Genomic DNA, 17,129 nt, shown 5'->3' on the forward strand with positions numbered 1-17,129 from the left:
GAAAAAATTAGGTAAATGGGAAAAAAATTTGCGCCAAAATGTTTTTTTCACACATGACACTTTGTATTATTTTTCGAGATAATGAAGCTGCTCTCACCACTGCTTGTTGGTCGTTTTTCCTGCTGCATCCAGCATCTTGGTATGGCCAAGTAAACTAGCGGGAAACATGAAAACCATCTGTCGTGTACGATCGGTGCTGTAACGGTCAGTAACTCTACAATACAAAAAGCAGAGGATGGTCTCAGAAAGACACATGCAGGAAAATGTTAGGCAAGAGACAATGTGGAACAGTGATCTAACAGCACTCATCGGTCGCCATGCGGGACATGTTAGGCAAGAGAGACAATGTGAGACAATGTAACAGCACTCACCGGCCACCATGCGGGACATGTTAGGCAAGAGAGACAATGTGGGACAATGTGACAGCACTCACCGGCCACCATGCGGTACATGTTAGGTCAGAGAGACAATGTGGGACAATGTAACAGCACTCACCAGCCGTCATGCGGGACATGTAAGAAGAAAGCAACAGAACAGACAATGTGGGACAATAACAGCAAGAGAAGAGGGAAGAAGACAATGGAGAAGACCGAGCAAGAGCTAGCAAAAGAGTGGGCAAAAGAGCAGAAGAACCCAGTAGAAGGCACCGGGCCATGGGAGAGCATAGAGAAGAGAGTGGAGAAGTCTTAAGAGACCCTGGAGCTGCCTAATAAAAGACTTGTCAAAAACTGTCTGCTGTATTTTTTAACACCAGTAACAAACCAAAAGGCCCCTGCACCCACCTATAATTGGCCTTCATAGCAACGAGCACATGGAAGGGCAAACACATGAAAGACTAAAACAGAACATACCATAGCTCAACTCACCAGCCAGTCTGCCAACTGACCAAATTAACCTTCCAACAGTCTGCGTTAAAAACAGGGGTTTAGTTAGCACACATTTGCAAATGCATGCATAAGCTGCAAGGCCTCTTCACAGAACCCTGTGTATGCTTGCAGTCCTAACGCTAATGAATTTATAAGCGTCTCCACAATGGAAGCACATGCATTAAATGGATAGATGAGGGGCAGGTAGGCCTGGAGGAAGCCCAATCCCCCTTAAAGGACCAGGAGCACACTGGACACCCAGCAAGAGCACAGTGGTAGAAAAGGTGTACAGTGTGTCCCCGGACCATATTTTACACCAGTACCAAACCAAAAAGCCCCTGCTCCCACCTATAACTGGCATTCACAGCAAAGAGCACATGGAAGGGCAAACACAGGAAAGACAAAAACAGAACATACCATAGCTCAACTCACCAACCAGTCTGCTAACTGACCACTGGCCAAGAGTTGTTGGGAAGAGGCCCTTGTCCCCATCAACATGGGGGCAAGGTGCTTTGGGGTGGGGGGCAGAACCCCAGCCCCAAAGCACCCATCCCCCATGTTCAGAGCATGCGGCCTGGTATGGTTTGGGGGGGGGGGGCGCTCGCTCGTCCCCTCCCTTTCCTGGCCTGCTGGGCTGCATGATTGGGGTAAGGGTCTGGTATGGATTTTGGGGGGGACCCAAAACTGATTGGGGCAGACTGACAACTGATGACTCATCGGTTGTTAAGGATGTGGCGGCCGGCTTCCCGGTCCCGTCCTTAGCAACCAGCTATATACAGTGTAAAAAAAACACAAATCGTGGTAAAATCGTGGTAAAAACGTGTGTCCAAAAACGCGGCAAGCACTTCAAAAAGCACTGCAGAAATGCTCAAAAGCAACATGCATAGATGCAAATCGAGCCTTAGAAATTAGCTGGGGTTCTCTTTTCAAATAAGAATGGGTGTTGGGATTTACAGATTTATGAGCTGGGGCAGGTTTTATGACTCATACACACGATCAAACAATCCGGTGGAAAAGTCCAGCGGACTCAAGTCCGCCGGACAATCCACCCGTGTGTAGGGTCCGGCAGACTTTTTTTACCCAAAAGTCCGGCGGATTAAGAAAGTAGTTTTGCACTCCAATCTGTCCGCCGGACTCGGTCAGTACGGCCGGGTGTGTGCCAGTCCGCCGTACTTTTGAAATGAACAGACTTTTCCCGCCCGGAGAAAAGTCCACTCATTTTGAGCTCAGCTCCAGGTAGACGGGGCCAGCGAAGGAGGCGTCGCTGGCCCCGTCACCTGGTATGGACTTAAAGGGGAATCTCTATGCCGAATTTTTCGGCGTGGGGTTCCCCCCTAGGTCCATATCAGACCCTTATCCGAGCACACTACCCGGCCGGCCAGGAAAGGGGATGGGGACGAGCAAGCGCCCCCCTCCTGAGCCGTACCAGGCCGCGTGTCCTCAACATGGGGGGGTGCCTTTGGGAAGGGGGGCCGTGCGGCCCCCCACCCCAAAGCACCTTGTCCCCATGTTGATGAGGACAAGGGCCTCTTCCCGACAACCCTGGCCATTGGTTGTCGGGGTCTGCGGGTGGGGGGCTCATCGGAATCCTTGAGCCCCCTTTAATAAGGGGGCCCCTGGATCCCGTCCCCCCACCCTATGTGAATGAGTATGGGGTACAATGCACCCCTACCCATTCACCTGTGAAAAAAAGTAAAAAAAAAAAACACACAAGGATTAAAATAGTTTATTGCACAGCTCCGGGGGTCTTATTCTGTCTTCGGCGGTCTTCTCGCCGGCTTTCTTCTTCGCCGCTGCCCTCTTCTTCCGACTTCGGGGGTCTTGTCCCACTCTTCGGGGGTCTTGTCCCCCTCTTTGGTTCTTCTTGCCAGGCCACCGCGCCTTCTTCTAGCTCTTTTACAAGTGGTGGCCCGGTCTTCTGTCGCCGCTGTTGCCATCGCCGTCTTCTGTTCTTCTGTTATTCTCTTCTCCTCTTCTGGAGATGTTGCCTCGTCGCTGTCTCCGGTCAAAATGACAGGCACGCGGCATGCGGCGACTTATATAGGGACATCACCGGATGATGTCCCCGCCCATTATGATGTCACAGTCCCAGAGGATGCCGCACGGCCCCCACTTCCCCAAAGCACCCCCCCATGTTGAGGGCACACGGCCTGGTGCAGCTCAGGAGGGGGGGGGGGTCGCTCGTCCCCACCCCCTTTCCTGGTCGGCCGGGTAGCGTGCTCGGATAAGGGTCTGATATGGACCTAGGGGGGAACCAGGTGATGGGGCCAGCGACGCCACCTTCACTGGTCCCGGCTACCTGGAGACGCGCTCAAATGAGCGGACTTTACTCCACGTGTGTGGGCGAGTCCGTTCATTTCAAAAGTACAGCGGATAGTCCGGCGGACTTAGTACACCGTATTAGTCCGCCGCAAAAGTACCGTGTGTGGGCAGGTAGCTCGTTCGGAAAGTCCGGCGGACAGTCCGGCGGAAAGTCCGCCAGACTAAGTCCACCGGATAGTCTGCTACGTGTTACGGCATTAGAGTTTTAGTTACATAATAGGGGTTAATTTAAAGGAATAGTTTAAGCTAGTTTAACTGTTGAAAAATAAATAGACACAGATAACCTTATCCTTCATACAGAGACAAGTAAGTTGTGACCCATACAGCACTTACAGTAAAGTATTCCTCAGATGCTCTTTTGACCATGCCTGCATTTTGTCAATTGTACATGGTGTTCTTTGATTAGCTCCTCCTCTTTCAAGACCCCTTTACCTGATGACACCATGAATGTATACTGGAGTTCACATTTAGTCACCATGCTTAGATACAGGCACAGGCCACTTTACCTACATCTCCAAAACTTCCTGGGCTCAGTTAACATATGAAAATGTTAACTCTGTCTATGCAGTACCATGAAAAATGTACATTTGTTGGAAATTTCCATATGTGAGCTTGCCCAGGCACTCCTGTGCCTATTTCATCACAGCTGTATACCCTTAAAGTGAAATGCAAACCTCTGACTTGTAGTCCCAGTAGATTTACTGACATCACTTATCAGGGAATGATTAGACCAGACTGTGTGGACTGCACAGAGGAAACCCAAAACGCATGTGAGTGAAATAACAAAAGTGTTTATTATAAATTAAAGGAAAGTGAAAACAAACAGTGCACTACCAACCACAACAACAAGTAATATATATATATATATACAATAAATGGGAACTACCAGAGACGTCAACGAAAGCCAGGCCGAGGTCATACACCGGGGAATCAGTAGATGGGTAAGGACGGATGGATGGGCTGCAGAGCAGGGATCTAGGTAGCAGGAGACAAGAGGGACAGGTCCAGGATGGGCTCAGGATCGGGAAGGAACAGGTCAGGTAGATACAAGGTTCAGGCTCAGGCTCAGGCTCAGGCTCAGGCTCAGGCTCAGGCTCAGGCTCAGGCTCAGGCTCAGGCTCAGGCTCAGGCTCAGGCTCCAAGGTCAGGGCGCATGGAGAGAGTGATACCAAGGCAAACATGTTAGGGCTTGCCGGGTATTTATAAGACTACCACTGATTACCCTCACGTGACAGCTGAGCGCAGCAAGTGCTGTCTGCTCCACACTGCCAGAGTACACCCGCTGGTGGGCACCGGTACTACAGTCCAAGGATCCAATAGTGCCACCAGGAGGTAGGTCCTCTTATTACAGGCCCTGGATGTTAGAAGACACCCGCTGGTGGATACTGGTACTGCAATCCAAGAGATCAACAGTGCCACCAACGGGTGGACCTTTTTATGACATCACTGTTGTGCTTCTCTGTATTTCTTTTTGGATTCTCTGACATTTAGGAATCAAAGCCAAGATGACTACTTCCACACATACAGTGCCTTGCAAAAGTATTCATCCCCTTGGTTTTTTACCTATTTTGTTACATCGCAGCCTTTAGTTTAATGCTTTTTTTTTAATCCTAATTATATGTGATGGATCAAAACACAATAATCTAAGTTGGTGAAGTAAAATTAGAAAAATATATAGACAAAACTATTTTTCAGAAATAAAAAACTGATAATTGGCATGTGTGTATGTATTCATCCGCTTTGTTATGACACCCATAAAAAGCTCTGGTGCAACCAATTACCTTCAGAAGTCACATAATTAGTGAAATTATGTTCACCTGTGTGCAATCTAATTGTCACATGAGCTGTCATTACATATACACGCCTTTTTGAAAGGCATCAGAGGCTGCAACACCTAAGCAAGAGGCACCACTAACCAAATACTGCCATGAAGACCAAGTCAGGGTTAGGTTATAAAACAATATCTAAATCTTTGATGATCCCTAGGAGTACCATCAAATCTATCATAACCAAATGGAAAGAACATGGCACAACAGCAAATCTGCACAGAGACACCAAATCTCATGGACCGGGCAAGGAGGGCATTAATCAGAGAGGCAGCACAGAGACCTAAGATAACTCTGGAGGAGCTTCAGAGTTCCACAGCAGAGCCTGAAGTATCTGTACATAGGATGACAATAAGCCGTACATTCCACAGCGTTGGGCTTTATGGCACAGTGTCCAGAGGAAAGATATTAATTTCAGCAAAAAACAAAATGGCACGTTTTGAGTTTGTGAAAAGGCATGTGGGAGACTCCCAAAATGTATGGAGGAAGGTGCTCTGGTCTGATGAGACTAAAATTAAACTTTTTGGCCATAAAAGAAAACACTATATATGGCGCAAACCCAACAGATCACATCACCCAAAGAACACTATCCCCACAGTGAAACTTGGTGGCAGCAGCATCATGCTGTGGGGATGTTTTTCAACAGACTTTGAAACTGGTTATAGTTGAGGAAAAGATGAATGGTGCTAAATATAGCGATATTCTTGAGCAAAACCTGTACCACTCTGTCTGTGATTTGAAGCTAGGATGGAGATTCCTTCCAGCAGGACAATGACCCCCAAACACATTGCTAAAGCAACACTTGAGTCGTTTAAGGGGAAACATGTAAATGTGTTGGAATGGACTAGTCAAAGCCTAGCTCTCAATCCAATAGAAAATCTGTGGTCAGACTTAAAGCTGCAAACCATCCAACCAGAAGGAGCTGGAGCAGTTTTGCAAGGAGGAATGGGCAAAAATCCCAGTGGTAAGATGTGGCAAGCTCATAGAGACTTATCCAAAGTGACTTAGAGCTGTGATAGCCGCAAAAAGGTGGCTCTACAAAGTAGAATGAATAATGAATAGTTATGCACATTGACTTTTTCTGTTATTTTGTCCTATTTGTTGTTTGCTTCACAATAAAAAAAACAAAAAATCTTCAAAGTTTTTGCCATGTTCTGTAAATGAAATGATGCAAATCCTCAAACAATCCATGTTAATTCCAGGTTGTGAGGCAACAAAACACGAAAAATGCATGAAAAAACATGAAAAAAAGGGGGGTAAATCCATTTGTAAGGCACTGTAGATAATACAGAAAAGGCATGGTATGTAGTGATAGATGAATCAAATTTTTGGACATTTATGGAGCTAATATGTTAACTATTGTCAAAAAAAAAAATCGTACAGCAGGGAGAGGATCTTTTAATTTTAATGAGACTTTTGAGGATGTAATCAATATTGTATAGGTCATACCATCCACAGTGGGAGAATGCTGATGAGGGGGTTAGGGGGTTAATGTGCATGATACAGGAGGTGAAGACGTTTATTCACAGGCCACATGGAGACAGCATGCATTTGAGATGTACATTTGAGGAGAAAGGGGTAAATACGTTAAAAAAAAAACAATCCCACAATCTATTAATAGACTTTATCATTGATTCTGCTCTTGCTGCTGCCGATCCCTTAATTTATAACTCTTCTTTTACAAATAAACCTTCCTCCTATTGCTCTGTTGTGAGAAGAAGAGGAGGGCTCTCAGATGTAAACATGGGGAGTGTTTACATTTGTGATCATTTTGATTAGTCATCACAGCAATGATCACAACATACAGAACCACTGGGATTGATTGTTTATATCTTGTTTAGGAGCTGAGCTGTCTAATGATGGTTCAGATTACTGTCATTCATGGGTGCAGTGACCACCCATCTGTGTTTTTCTGAAGTGCTGTTTTATTTTTACCTTGCAATTAAAGGTCTAATTAATTATCTGAGAGACAATAGCCAGACATTTTGTTCAGGGGCTGGACAGTATGTAAGCCATTTGGTTAAGACTCAATATAAGAGGGAGAGATGAGGCAGATTTATCTTGAAATAAACATCAGAGTTTATTATCTGGGAGACAATAGCCAGATATATTGTGAATGCCTGGGCACTGAAATGAGCTGTAAACCTTGATACACAAAGCAGAATTTATACATATGTAGCACTAACCCCCGAAGGAGCTGCTGGTTTGATTGGGCTTACCGTTACTTTCTTTTCCTCAATTCATGTCTAGGGGTGTCCCGTGGTAGATGGCCCAGTAACTTGAGAGACTGACGATAGATCCGCATAAAGGGATTTTATTTGCAGAAATTTAAACAATGAACAGTCTCTTAAATCGGGATCAGAGGGTTAGGAAGAAAGATCAGGTACTCTTAGTGTCAAAGTCAATAATGAAGAACTAGCTTACTTTGACTGAATCCAGAGAATAGCCATTCACAACTGGATGTTCACTCAAGTTGGATAGTCCCTCTCTCACAAGGTCTAGCAGCCAACAAGGTGCTTAACTTCAGGAGGAACAAGTCTCTGCCACAGACGTTGTTGTAGAACATACAAGAATAAGTCTCTGCCACAGACTCTGTTGTAGAACACGTAGGAAACTAGGACTTGTAGAACACTCGTGGGATACCTGGATCTTTCAGCCAGCTTGGCGATATCCATGAGACCGGATTCACTTTGGTACTTCAGCCCTTCCAGGCTCTTGCTAAGAAACCAACCCGTACGTGGTCTTCCCCTGAAGAGTCCTCCCCTGGAATGCTATGAAGCTAATGTGTCTCTCCCAAACCAGAGACGGCACCCAAACACCTCATAATCCTCCTTTAGTTTCCTTGCCTTGGGCTAACCAGCCCCGAGGCAACAAGTCGGGTGGATCCGCACCCCAGGCCATAGCCTTCCTGGAGGCTGGTCAGGAGGACCATGACCATGAAGTCAGCACATCCTTCTGGACCGAAATCCCGAACCACGTGACATCCGCATCTTAAGTACCCTCTCCCAGAAAGCACAGCAAGAGCACCACTCCAACTCAGCAGGCTCTGAGAGAGGATAATCTTAAAGCACCCTACCAGACTGTAGTTCCATGCCTGCCAGAAGAGACAATGCCCCGTGTGGCCAGGCTGAACATCCCATAGTCCAGTCAGAGTTATGCCGAGGTCCAAATTCAGACAATTTCACCCAAACCAAACTGCAGTTCAGGTGTAACCTTAAATTTATAAAAACATAGCTCGTGCTCTTCGGGAGCCGGCGCTACACATACAAAAAGACTCCCAAAGAATCTGAACACAGACAGCCAGGACAGAGAGACAGAAACTGAGTACACTCCCACCACCGAGCATATACAAATATAGTGTATTTATTATTATTTTTAATCAAAAATCTGTATATCTACCTGTGTACATATATCCCACACCAGTGGGAAAACCATCAAATCAAAAACATTTACTGCAATACTGGCATATTTGTTTGAATCCAATCCTGTAAGCAGAATGATGCAAACTGTGCCACTGTATGGCTAAGAGTAAGATAATCAGATACAAATCTCCACTGCTGGAGATTTGTGGCAAATCTGACTACATACAAATTATCCAATAATGAGACATTGGAATTAGCCCTACTTCTTAAATCCAGATCAATGATGGACCACTGAATCCACATAAAATTGAGTCTAATTCCAATAAATGAATTTCAACATCTCACTAAGGGTCCCGAAGGATACACATAAATTATGTCTGAGGGCAGATTATTGCAGCCCCTTACCAATAAATATTATTGCTGCTGTGAATGGAAATCAAAGTTCAATTTAAGTGGATAAATTCCCCTGTAACAAAACACATCAGAGGCAGTAGGCTAAGCACATCTCTGGAACAGATCCATAGAAGGCATTTGCAGAGAGGCACTTATTGCTACAGTTAGTGTTGTTGGGTGAGTTATGCGGCTCAGGACTGTGAACGCTGCAGTCATATGGATCTGTTACATAGTATGCAGGTAACTAGTCTCGGTTTATGTACTTGTAAATGTGGGTGTGAAAGTTTTTTTATTTTTTGTGCTTTAATAAATAGTTTTATTTACACTGTTTGCAGCAATTTTTTTATGTGATATGAAATGAGGTGAGGGCATTGTACTGGGCTGGAGGAAGAGTCTGAAGCCTAAAACAAAATTATCTTACAATAAAGCATCTTCTGACCTGAATCTGCAGTAATGCTAGGTTCACACCTATGCATTTTGTGAATGCTGCATTGGGCTGCTATGCCTGCGTTTCTACAGAGCAGGGCATTTTTACTGTGGGTGGTTGCGGGTGTGGGAATTGGTGCAGAAGTGTGAACCTAGGGTTAGATCACATGGGCTGGTTCACACCACATGTAGTCAAGTGCATTTTTTTCTACTTGAAAAATGCATGGACAGTAGGTTACATGGATTCCAATATCAAAGTTCACACCATTGCAGTGCGAAGCAAAATGAATCAAAAATACACTTGAATACATCAAATTGCATCAAAAACACACTGGAATGCATTACACCTTAGAAAATTAATAAAAATAAAAAAAAAGCATTCAGACTGCACTTCTGTGGTGTGAGTCTGGGTTCACAATGGTAGGACACGACTGTTGTATGACTGTCATGCTACGTTGCCCTGCTACATATTGGCTCAATGCTCTCTTCTGCTCTAATGCTATGTGCACGGTGTACTACTACTTATATTAGCATGGGGCTTATGATGTCACATGCCCTGGGCGGTGAATTCATAAGGAGGGGGGGCTCCGTATGACATCACAGGGTGACTCCGCCCCATGTCAATATAAGTAGTGGCACACTGCGCATCCGGCATTAGAGAGGGAGAGAGCATTAAGTCAACATCAGAAGAAGAACAGAGGGAGAAGACAGTGGACAGAGGGACAAGAACTGGAGAGAGAGTGAAGAAGACCCGGAGAGGGGAGACAAACCGGAGAGGGCTAGAAGACATCAGCAGAGGAGGCAGAAGATCCGGAGAGGGGAGAAGAGATCCGGAGAGACGACAAATTTAAAAACCTGGGTAATGTGTTTATTTTTGCCATTTTATTTAGGTGAATGGATAGAGGTACATACTCATTCACATAGGGTGGGGGTCTGGAATCTGGGGGGCCCCTTGTTAAAGGGGGCTTCCAAATTCCGATAAGTCTCCCACCCGCAGACCCCGACAACCAACGGTCAGGGTTGTCGGGAAGAGGCCCTTGTCCTCATCAACATGGGGACAAGGTGCTTTGTGGTGGGGGTTACAGTGTGCCCCCTGCCCCAAAGCACCCACCCCCCATGTTGAGGGCATGCGGCCTGGTACAGTTCAGGAGGGGGGGCACTCGCTCGTCCCCACCCCCTTTCAATGATATTCAGTGGGCTGAAGTAGGATCAAAGTCGGACCAAAGTAGTGTAGGGAGCATTTTCGAAGTCAGACCGACATGTGTCGGATCAGTTAAGACGACTCCCATAGGGAAACTATGATTTTTACACGTCATGCGACATGAGCTCCCAATGTCGGAGCGTTTGTCGCACCAGTGTAAACCCAGCCTCATACAATTGTCATCCTACTTTGCTCTGTGACATCAGTCCTACATCCATCAGACTTGAATGAATAGGATACTACTTTGATCCGATTTTGTGATAGTCTGACTTGTCCTTTGACCAATCAAAATAATCCCAGTTTGACATAAATTCCTTTTACTGCTGCTGTAATCACCATGTCGGATGTCACAAGTTGGATGGTTAGAACAAGGATCCTACTTTTCGAAAGATATTCAATGGGCTGAAGTAGGATCAAAGTCGGACCAAAGAAGTGCAGGGAGCATTTTCAAAGTTGGGCCGACTTGTTTTGGACCAGTTAAGACGACTCTCATAGGGAAACATTGATTTTCACACATCATGCAACATGAGCTCCCAATGTTGGAGCATTTGACGTACAAGTGTGAACCCGGCCTTAGTCTGGTGAGTTCGTTTTGGAGCACAGGTATTGTGCATGTTTGATTTGCAGTTCTGACATGGTGAAAATACACCGAATACCAAAAACATACTTGATCTTCACTTAGGCCCCTTTCACACTAGCGGACCGATTGGGTCCACCTGTCCATTTTTCAGGCCGACCTGATCGGACTACTCATTGTTCTCTATGGGGCAGTGGATGTCTGCTGTCACCCCCTGACATCCAATCCATTACGGTCCACTAAAAACAGACGGATGGGGATATGTTCACAGATTGGATGACAATCAGATGGAAATGAACATGCAGTCTGTTTACATTTAACCACCTCATAAAGAATAGCGGTCTGTGTTTGTGTCCGCTCTGCATAGCGGAGCGGACTCTGCATAGTGGAGCGGACACAGATCTGTTATCCGCCTGCTCAACGGGGATTGGTGCAGAGATTCCCCATTGAGCAGGCGGATCCACTTGGATGGATTCCGCTCTGTCTAAAAGGGGCCTTATGTGAACTTTGTTTTGATTTTATGTTGATGCAAATTTAGCTTTTCTTGGTCTTTTATAATAGAAATTCTTTGTATTTATTTTGATATACAATTTTTATTGATTTATAGATACAACATATTCTTTTTTTTTTTTCCAAAAATTTTTTATTTTCAGTATAACAAGATACAGAGAATTACAACCTCATTACATATATGCATCATAAAAGGAAAAAGAGGTGGACAGTCAGCATGTTGTTTCTCAATTAACAAACAATTCAGATGTAACATAGGACATATAACTGATACGATGGGACTCATCTGATATAGAATAAAACACAGTTACGAACCGTATATAAATCTAACTAAGACCGAAGCTTGAGCTTTAGTAACCTGTATGGTACTATCGATATCTTGATTTACTGAAGTGGATATAGGCCATGTAGAACATGGCTGTGTGAGGGGTATGGAAGGGGGAGGGGTAATAGAGAGATAAAGGGATTGGAGTAGGGAATGGGACGGGGACACTGATAGGTGCTCCACCACTCGTCTCACAATATTGATCAACAGATTGTACCATTATGGTTATCATCTTGTTAAAGCTTGAAAGGTATCAGAGGTTATGAATATTTGCCAAGGAGTCCACTTCGAACCAAATTTAGCCGGCGCATCTTTAGTAATATGGATCAGTTTTTCCATGTTAGCAATTTTGTCAACTCTGTGTAACCATTCTTTAATGGAGGGTGCATTAGAAGACTTCCAATGGATCGGAATGCACAGCTTGGCTGCGCTAATAAGATGTAGTGTCAGTGATTTTCGATAAGAGGATTTCAGGGAGGTATTATGATGTAGAAGATATTGGGCTGGAGTAAAGGGGATATTTACGTTTGTTATCTTGTGTATTAGTTCATGAATTTGTTGCCAGAAGGGTTGTATAGCTGGGCAGGACCACCACAGGTGTAGAAGAGTGCCGCGGTGGCTATGGCATCTCCAGCAGGTATCTGGAGTATGAGGGTCCCAGGTGTGAAGTAAAGCTGGAGTTCGGTACCAACGACTTTGAATTTTGAACCCGTTTTCCTGTGTGGAGACATTTAGTGTGCCTTTATGAATGTTAAGCAATATCTTTTCCCATTCCTCGCAGGAGAAGGATGTTTCTAGATCTCTTTCCCAGGCCTTACAGGCTAAAGAGGTTGTGGGGTTGTGATCTTGAAACAGGAGAGAGTGTGTTAGAGAGATAAGATGGGTCATGGGTGTCGTGGAGGAGCAAAGTTTCTCAAATGGGGTCAGTGGTCTAGAATAATCTGAGTGTTGTGCAGAATGGTTCAGGAAATGTTGAATTTGTTGGTAGGTCCATAAGGGTATGGGTGGTGATCGCATAGCTAGAGCCAATTGTCCAGCTGTGAGCATTCGTCCATTTTTGTAGAAGGATTTAACCAATATCGGTTCCTGTGTCCAGTGCTTAATGAGAAAGGACTTGTGCATACCTGGTGTAAAATTTGGATTCAGTTTCAGTGGAGTTAGGGGACTTGAAATAGAAGATACGTTATTTTGTATGCAAGCAGTGTGGAAACATTGTAGAGTGGGAGCGACAAGTGGATGGGATTTAACCGTGGCCATCCGATTAGAGTGTTTAATCCATGGTAGGTATCTCAGGGGAGCGGCCATGAAGGAAGCTTCTAGGGCTACCCAATCTTTAAAAGGCGAATGAATGTTCCAATCTATTATCCTGGTTAAGTGAGTAGCTTTGTAATAATTACTAATGTCTGGAAGGCCTATTCCACCTTTGTCTTTAGGAAGGGAAAGTTGAAGGAAACTAATTCTGGGTCTTCGCCTATTCCATAGAAAGTTGGTGCAAGTCTGTTTGTAGGATTTGAAGAAAGCCAAAGGGAGTTTGATTGGCATAGCTTGTAGAAGATAAAGAATACGTGGCAGTATATTCATCTTCAAAATGGAGGCTCTACCAAACCATGAGAAGATCGGTTTATTCCACTTTTTTAGGTCTGATATAATTTTATTAAGTGTAGGTATATAGTTTTTTGCGTATAAATTATCCAGGTTTTTTGTGATTTGGACACCCAAGTAAGTGATGTTCTCGTCAGTCCATTGGAAAGGGAAATTATGTTTACATTGTTCTACTACCGTAGAGGGTAAGGATATATTGAGGGCGTAGGATTTCTTGAAGTTTATTTTAAGGTTGGAGAGGGAATTGAATAGGTTAAATTCTTTTAGCAGGGAGGGGATCGTTATGTGAGGGTTAGTGAGGAACATTAAAATATCGTCTGCATATGCGGCAATTTTATATTCTTTCAGTGTGGAATGGACCCCTTTGATGTCTGTGTTTTCTCGTAAGCTATTCAGAAAAGGTTCTAGAGTAAGGATGTATAAAATTGGGGACAGAGGGCAGCCTTGTCGGGTCCCATTGTGTATGGAGAAGGCATCCGATAGGGTGTTATTGACTCTAATCTTCGCTTTTGGGTGTACATACAATGAGTCCACAAATCTAAGTAATTGGGGTCCCAAGCCAATGGTCTGGAGGACACACTGCATATAATCCTATGCCACCCTATCGAATGCCTTCTCCGCGTCAAGTGAAAGGAAAAAACCCCTCTGCCCAGTAGACGTAATCAGGTGATGAATGTTGAGAGCTTTAAGCGTGTTGTCCCTGGCCTCTCGGCCAGGGACAAAGCCAACTTGATCAGAAGAGATTAGTTTGGGGATAAGTGGGAGAAGTCTGTTAGCAATAATTTTTGAGAATATTTTCAAATCAGCGTTTAGGAGGGAGTTAGGCCTATAGTTTTCAGTCTTGGTCGGGTCTTTGTCGCCTTTCGGTATCACTACTATGTGGGCTTCAAGCATGTCCTGATGGAGAGGCATAGTGTCAGATATGGAATTGAAGGCTCTTCTGAAGGGCTCTTGAAGAACCTCTGAGAAGGTCTTATAGTAGACTGATGGCAGACCATCTGGGCCAGGGCTTTTGCCACTCTTAGTTTGTTTGAGGGCATTCGTCCATTCTATCTGTGAAATAGGGTTATCCAGGTCTGACACTATGTCTGCGTTGTCGATTTTGGGACAGAATTTTTCCAAGAAATCAATGATTTTACGTTTTCTAAGAGGGTTAGTCGAGAGGGATGTATCAGACTGGTTAATGTTATATAAGTTAGAATAGAAACATTCAAACTCCTTGGCTATATCTCTGTTGGATGTGAGTTTTTTACCTGTGGGGGTATGTATGGCGTGAACAGTGTTTTTAGATTGTTTAGCCTTCAGAGCCTGGGCTAGAAGATGGCCGCTCTTATTGCCGAATTCGTAGAATTGTCGTTGGGCAAGTATATATTTCTTGTGAATAGCCTTTTCTAATTCCTCTCTAATGGAGGTACGAATGAGTTGAAGATCATTCAGAGTTTGGGAGGCTAATGTGCGTTTATGAGTCGCTTCAAGGACCTTAAGTTTCTCATATAAACCCGATAAGCGTTGTTTCCTATCTCTTTTTAGTTTGGCCGTGATAGATATTAGTTTCCCCCTTATCACACTTTTATGCGCAGCCCATTGTGTAATGAAGGAGGTGTCTGGTGTATTGTTGTTTATGAAGTATTCCTGAAGACTTTGCTGAATTTGTGATGTCAGTTCAGTATCGGTCAGTATGGTGGGGTCCAGTTTCCATGTATGTGTACGGTCTTGTAATATAGGCATCGTCAAAGTGATTGAAATGGGATGGTGATCTGATAGTATCATAGGCTCTATCGTAGCATGCTGAAGATATGGAAGGTCAGATTGAGTCATCAGTAAGTAGTCGATTCTAGAGTACCGGTCGTGTGGATTGGAGTAAAATGTATAGTCTTTCTCGGTCGGATGTAGGGTCCTCCAAGTGTTGTGGAGTAGAAGTTGTTGGAAAGATAGCTTGATCTGTTTAAGGGCTCTATATGGAAGATGAGAGGTACCTGTTGATGTATCTAAAAGAGGGTCTAGGGGGAGATTAAAATTGCCCCCTAATACTAGAATACCAGATTGAAAGGCCGCTAGGTGATCTGTGATTGATCTAAAGAAGGGGACTTGCGAGGTGTTAGGGCTATAGATGTTGGCTAGTGTGATGGGTTTGTTATGCAGAACGCCCTTGATGAAAACATATCTGCCCTGATCATCTATAGCAGAATCAGTTAATTGAAAAGGAGTATGTTTGGCAACCAGAATGGAAACGCCTTTCGTCTTGGAGTTTGGAGTAGTTGAATGATAACTGTGGGGAAAGTGGTAGTTGGCTAATTTGGGTGTAGCTTGAGAGCTAAAGTGAGTCTCCTGAACGAAAACCACATCAGCTTTCAGAGACTTCATATGTGCTAAGAGACTAGATCGTTTTTCTGGGGTGTTCAACCCTTTAGCGTTCAAAGACACTATCTTTAGTGAATTAGAATTTGGCATCTTGGTACACGTTCTGGGGTGTGTGTTGGGAGAGAAAAATGTAATATTGCAGAGATGTGTATGTCGAGTGGTGGAGCTCTAAGTAAAGCGGAAGGGGGGTATGAAAGAGAGAGGGTATAGGGAAGGGAGAGCAATGTTAAGGAGTGGTCAGAGATACGAATGAGTAAGTACGATAACAATAGGTAGATCGATCAGTAGCGTGTGGGATGGAAACTCACTGGGGTCGGGAAGTACCGTAAGGTATTCCCAACTTAATATAAAAACCAGTATAGGTCAGGAGAATCTCACAGAGATTTCCGATGTGGAGAGTGATTGGTGGCCGAAACAAGATGAAGCGATCTCGTGTTTCCTTGAGGTCAGAGATGTGGGGTTATAGGATACCAAGTATAAGGGGTGGTTGAGTTGCACGGGGAGGAGATTAAGATGTTCATGTTCGAAATTGGTAGTATAAGAGGAGCAAACTGGACCTAAGTGGGGGGTCACCTTAGAGTGTTAGTGATAGGTAAGTGATTGATCGTTATATATGTGTAAACCTAAAACCTGAGAAAATAGCATAGCAGTATATCAAAGAGATGTCACCCATCTACATATTAATCTTAACAAAGTATCATAGGAGTCAAAAGAGCATTATTGAAAAGGAGAATCGTGGTCTAAAGACCAATGCATAACAGAACGTTCCATCTACTGCATATTCAGGATATTAGTCAGATTGGTAACCACCTTATTGGCCTATGAGATAGGTGCTGCTAAATAACAATGGTAAGTAACAGAGAGCTCTTAGGACTGTAACGTAGTGGAAAAAGGACCATTAAGTAAACACAAAGCAGAGTAGATAAATCATATCTTTGGAGCCAATAAGGAGCAGTGGTGAAGACAGATATTATGCTTATTATAAAGGGTGTATACTCACAGATAGAGAGATGGGCAGATGGGAATAGAGTGTCTTCCCCCTCCTCTATGTCTATAGTACTAAACTTGACTATAAGAGATAGTAAAACTGAGAGAGGCAAGCCTCTAAAAGCTAACAATTTAGAAAACAGGTATGAGCTAACAAACTCGTAAAACAGGTAAGCAAAGAGGCAATGCGGTATAAGATCAGTGCAAATACCAGTATTGTGCTGTACAAGCAACAAACGGAGTTCCATCAGAAGTCTTCCCCTCAAGGGTTACAAGAAGAAGATGAGATGTGTCGTCTTGAGGAAAGGGAACTCCCCTTGAGATGGCAACGATAACTAGCCCGTGCATAACTGGAAAATAAACAAAAAAGA

General features: G+C 44.2%; 1 long non-coding RNA gene across 1 annotated transcript in view; it reads right to left on the reverse strand.

Moving 5' to 3' along the window:
* Positions 1 to 17,129, reverse strand: part of LOC143975993 (uncharacterized) — a 40,033-nt gene that overhangs the window by 10,941 nt on the left and 11,963 nt on the right. The window contains exon 2 of the long non-coding RNA XR_013272436.1: positions 98 to 214. This is a non-coding gene — a long non-coding RNA (uncharacterized LOC143975993). The remainder of the gene's footprint in view (positions 1 to 97; positions 215 to 17,129) is intronic.

This window comes from Lithobates pipiens, unplaced genomic scaffold (genome assembly GCF_037356315.1).
Source record: "Lithobates pipiens isolate NorthernLeopardFrog02 unplaced genomic scaffold, aLitPip1_a1.2 Scaffold_13, whole genome shotgun sequence".
NCBI classification, from domain to species: Eukaryota; Metazoa; Chordata; class Amphibia; order Anura; family Ranidae; genus Lithobates; species Lithobates pipiens.